Source organism: Parasteatoda tepidariorum, chromosome X2, assembly GCF_043381705.1.
Source record: "Parasteatoda tepidariorum isolate YZ-2023 chromosome X2, CAS_Ptep_4.0, whole genome shotgun sequence".
NCBI classification, from domain to species: domain Eukaryota; kingdom Metazoa; phylum Arthropoda; class Arachnida; order Araneae; family Theridiidae; genus Parasteatoda; species Parasteatoda tepidariorum.
The window spans coordinates 30,565,760-30,570,706 of NC_092215.1; the positions used below are offsets into that span (position 1 = coordinate 30,565,760).

Consider the following 4,947-nt stretch of genomic DNA (forward strand, 5'->3'; position numbering starts at 1 on the left):
AAAAGGCAAGCGAATCTTAAGTGTTCCTTCACTGGTTAGTTTACCCTATATATATATATATATATATATATATATATGCACCATGCATACTTTTTTTACAGTTTTAGTTTTATTAATGCACCAAGAGGTCAAAAATTGGAAACATAAGAATAAAATAACAATCTATAAGAAAAAACTCGTGAAAATATCGCAGACACAACTTTGCATAAATATTACAACAAACTTAAAAATTTTAATTTCGTTCTAATCAACAATGAGCCAAGAAAAACATAATAGTAAATATCAAAGGTGAAATAGCGAAATGAAGTTCTCATACAATAAGATACAATCTGCAGACTTTATCTGAATCTTACAGCAAATCATTGACTATTTTTCCTGCTCAATTCATCAACAAGTCTTGAAATAAAAGTTCATTACTTGAAAACCCCTCCACATATTGACATTTCTCTCCAGAACTCGTTGCTCGATTTCCGAATTAATCAATTAACTGTCCCAGTTCCCCAAGGAAAGAATTCTCACCAAAAAATTCTTTAAACGAAAAAAACGAAACGAGAATTAAAGGTATGGGACTCATCAACATTAGGACCCTCCATCACCAACAAGATTATCCAAGAGCTCAGTCTAAAGTCAAGCATCACAGTCCTGGCGGAAATAGGAAAAGCACGGACATTAAACACTAGACAGGGGACTTGGGAAAAAGAGGATAGAACCTGGGTTAACCCTTGACACAGATAGGCTTCTAGATGAAGATGAAAAGCCTTGGGGGCAAATCTTTAGGGGTTTCAAGAGAACTCAGCTTCGATAAATATCCATTGGTTAAGACGCTAACACCTAACGGTCGATAGACATCCAATAGCTCTTGAAAAGGATTCCTCTCAACCGGTTCTAATTAAGAACCTACGGAAAATCGGTTTTTACTTAGCTTTCCTTTTTTTCTTTCGGTTTTGGGGTTGTGTTCGTCTTTAATGGGCATGGGTTGGTGTTACTTTCAGATTTTTTTTTTTCAATAGTGAAATTGGATCGTGTAGTTATTTTTAAATTGAGTTAGAGCGTGTGAAATTGGTGGAAAGGGAAAAAGCACTTATCCGGAAAAGGGATAGATTTTTCTTTCTGAAGGAATAATCAAGTATTCTAGATGACAATTTCGGGAGTAGGTTTTGGTGCTATTGCAATTGGCAATAGTTTTTGCTGCAAAGAAAATTTTTAATTTGCTTTTAAACTCATTGCATATTTTTATTGTTCTCATTACATTATATTTTTTGCATAAATTAATGAAGCACAATAAAGTGCTTCAAAACTTAAGCAGTTAATTTGAATAAAAAAAAACATATAGTAGTAGAAACAAAAAAATATATAGTTAGTAAAAAGTAAGTATAGAATAGAAAAGCAAGTAGACAATTTCGGGAGTAGGTTTTGGTGCTATTGCAATTGTCCATAGTTTTTGCTGCAAAGAAAATGTTTAATTTGCTTTTAAACTCTGTGCATATTTTTATTGTTCTCATTACATTATATTTTTTGCATAAATTAATGACGCACAATAAAGTGCTTCAAAAGTTAAGTAGTTAATTTGAAGAAAAAAAAACATAGCAGTAGAAACAAAAAAATTATAGTAAGTAAAAAGTAAGTATAGAATAGAAAAGTAAGTAGACAATTTCGGAGTAGGTTTTGGTGCTATTGCAATTGTCAATAGTTTCTGCTGCAAAGAAAATTTTTAATTTGCTCTTAAACTCATTGCATACTTTTGTTGTTCTTCTTACATTATATTTTTTGCATAAATTAATGACGCACAATAAAGTGTTTCCAAACTTAAGTAGTTAATTTTAAGAAAAAAAAACATATAGTAGTAGAAACAAAAAAAATATAGTAAGTAAAAAGTAAGTATAGAATAGAAAAGTAAGTAAAAAATTTCGGGACTAGGTTTTGGTGCTATTTCAATTGTCAATAGCTTTTGCTGCAAAGAAAATGCTTAATTTGCTTTTAAACTCTGTGCATATTTTTATTGTTCTCATTACATTATATTTTTTGTATAAATGAATGACGCACAATAAAGTGTTTCCAAACTTAAGTAGTTAATTTGAGGGAAAAAAACATATAGTAGTAGAAACAAAAAAATATATAGTTAGTAAAAAGTAAGTATAGAATAGAAAAGCAAATAGAAAATTTCGGGAGTAGGTTTTGGTGCTATTGCAATTGTCAATAGTTTTTGCAGCAAGAAATTTTTTAATTTGCTTTAAAACTCAGTGCATATTTTTATTGTACTCATTACATTATATTTTTTGCATAAATTAATGACGCACAATAAAGTGTTTCAAAATTTAAGTAGTTAATTTGAAGAAAAAAAACATATAGTAGTAGAAACAAAAAAAATATAGTAAGTAAAAAGTAAGTATAGAATAGAAAAGTAAGTAGAAAATTTCGGGAGTAGGTTTTGGTGCTATTTCAATTGTCAATAGCTTTTGCTGCAAAGAAAATGCTTAATTTGCTTTTAAACTCTGTGCATATTTTTATTGTTCTCATTACATTATATTTTTCGCATAAATTAATGACACTCAATAAAGTGCTTCAAAACTTAAGTAGTTAATTTGAATAAAAAAAAACATATAGTAGTAGAAACAAAAAAATATATAGTTAGTAAAAAGTAAGTATAGAATAGAAAAGCAAATAGAAAATTTCGGGAGTAGGTTTTGGTGCTATTGCAATTGGCAATAGTTTTTGATGCAAAAAAAAATTTTAATTTGCTTTTAAACTCATTGTATATTTTTATTGTTCTCATTACATTATATTTTTTGCGTAAATTAATGACGCACAATAAAGTGTTTCAAAACTTAAGTAGTTAATTTGAAGGAGAAAAAAACATATAGCAGTAGAAACAAAAAAAATATAGTTAGTAAAAAGTAAGTATAGAATAGAAAAGCAAGTAGACAATTTCGGGAGTAGGTTTTGGTGCTATTGCAATTGTCAATAGTTTTTGCAGCAAGAAATTTTTTAATTTGCTTTAAAACTCAGTGCATATTTTTATTGTACTCATTACATTATATTTTTTGCATAAATTAATGACGCACAATAAAGTGTTTCAAAACTTAAGTAGTTAATTTGAAGAAGAAAAAAAACATATAGTAGTAGAAACAAAAAAAATATAGTAAGTAAAAAGTAAGTATAGTACAGTAAAAAAACACATATAGTAACTAGTTAATTTTAAAAAAAAGTACATTGCAACGCTAATTTCCTCAATGGCTTTAAATCTTCATTTGACACATTGCTAAAAAGCTTGATATACCCGTAACCAATTATGAATTTTGATAAGAAGGAATGCCATTTCATATTGATAAGTTACAGTTGCAGTTTAACTGTACATTAAGATGTGATTTATTAAATGTTTGATTCAGAAGCACTTTGTTAGTGAAATTTTTATTTTGAACAAAAGCTCAAAATGTATGTTTGAAAAAATAGACTTAGCACAAAATGCATGTTTATGAAACTGGGTGTACTGGGATAGCTCAGGGTTTAAGGTATTCAGCTATCATTGTGAGGTACTAGGTTTCGAATCCCAGTGGTGGCTTGAAACCCACCCAGTTTCAGATCGATGGGTATCAGCTTATCTGGGAAGTAAAGATCATCTGTGCGCAATACTGACCACATGCCGTTAGTTACGAAATTGCGGAACCTTTATTTTCATGACGGGCCCACAACGGGCTGTTGCGGTAATGTTTTATTTTTTACTTTTATTAAACTGTAAACAGCGAAAGTGTATCTTTTTAAATGTTCGCAATGAGTCATAACGACATTTTAAAAAGGTGCATATCAAATTAATATAAGAAGTTGCTTTGTTTTTTTTAAACACTATGATTAAACAATTAACCCAAGTTACTTTTTTTAATGCAATAGTCACAACAGCAAGTTAAAAAGCCAAATAAAACTCCATTCCCATTTTTTAAATAATTATGCTAATTTTTTAAGGCGCATTTTGAATAAAGCCCATTTTTTCCACTCACATCAAGTTAGGTTCATTTTTCTTAAGCACGCATTTGGAACTATCTTCATTTATTCAAACACGCATTTAAATCCGTGTCCATTTTCTTAAAACACATAATTTCAGCTACATCCAAATTAAGAAGCTCACCGATTTCTTAAAACGTGTAAAGATCCTTTTCTTAGACATTTATTACGTATGCATCTTAGTATTATTTTACACAAAAAAAAGTCTGAATTTAATAAAGAAAACATTTTTAAAATTAAAATCTGCGTCGGCCGGGAGTCGAACCCGGGTCAACTGCTTGGAAGGCAGCTATGCTAACCGTTATACCACCGACGCTTGAATAAAAGAAAGAAACTAATTTTCTTATTCATAAAAACTAGGTCAACTATCTTGTGATGTACTTGCTTGTAAGGAAGAACACACAATATTTACAAAACTTGTTTCTCCCAGACATATTTTTCATCAAGCATTTTATTCGCTCCTTTCAGTAAAAGTAACAATTTGCGCAATTTCAATGAGTGTCCATTTTCTAAAACACGCAATTGTACTAGGTTTCGATTCCTAGTATCGGCTCTAAGCCCACCTAGTCCGGCAGATTGGTGAAATACATGAAATTTAATGATAGAAGGACTTATTAACTTGAGTATATTGTTTAAGTTTAATCATAGCGTTGGAAAAACTAAGCGAATTTTTATCTTAATTTAATAAGCGCCTTTTCAAAAATAATGTAAGGGCTCATTGTTTAACATTTAAAAGGTACATTTTATGCTGCAATTAGTTTCATAGAAGTAAAACTTAAAGCATTTCTGCAACGACTTGTTATGGGCTATAGGACTCATAAAGGTTAAGGCTCCACAACTTAATGACCAACGGATTGATTTTAAAAATGCGGTCTGTGTGCAGTATTGCACACAGACCGCCTTTACTTCCCTGACTAATTGGTAACCGCCGATAAAATGTTGGGTTAGTAC

General features: G+C 30.1%; 1 non-coding gene across 1 annotated transcript; it reads right to left on the reverse strand.

Annotated features, from left to right (window-relative positions):
• Window positions 1-4,240: 4,240 nt before the first annotated feature.
• Window positions 4,241-4,312, reverse strand: TRNAG-UCC (transfer RNA glycine (anticodon UCC)). The gene has a single exon. It is a non-coding gene; the product is annotated as a tRNA-Gly (tRNA).
• Between the last annotated feature and the right edge of the window lie 635 nt (window positions 4,313-4,947).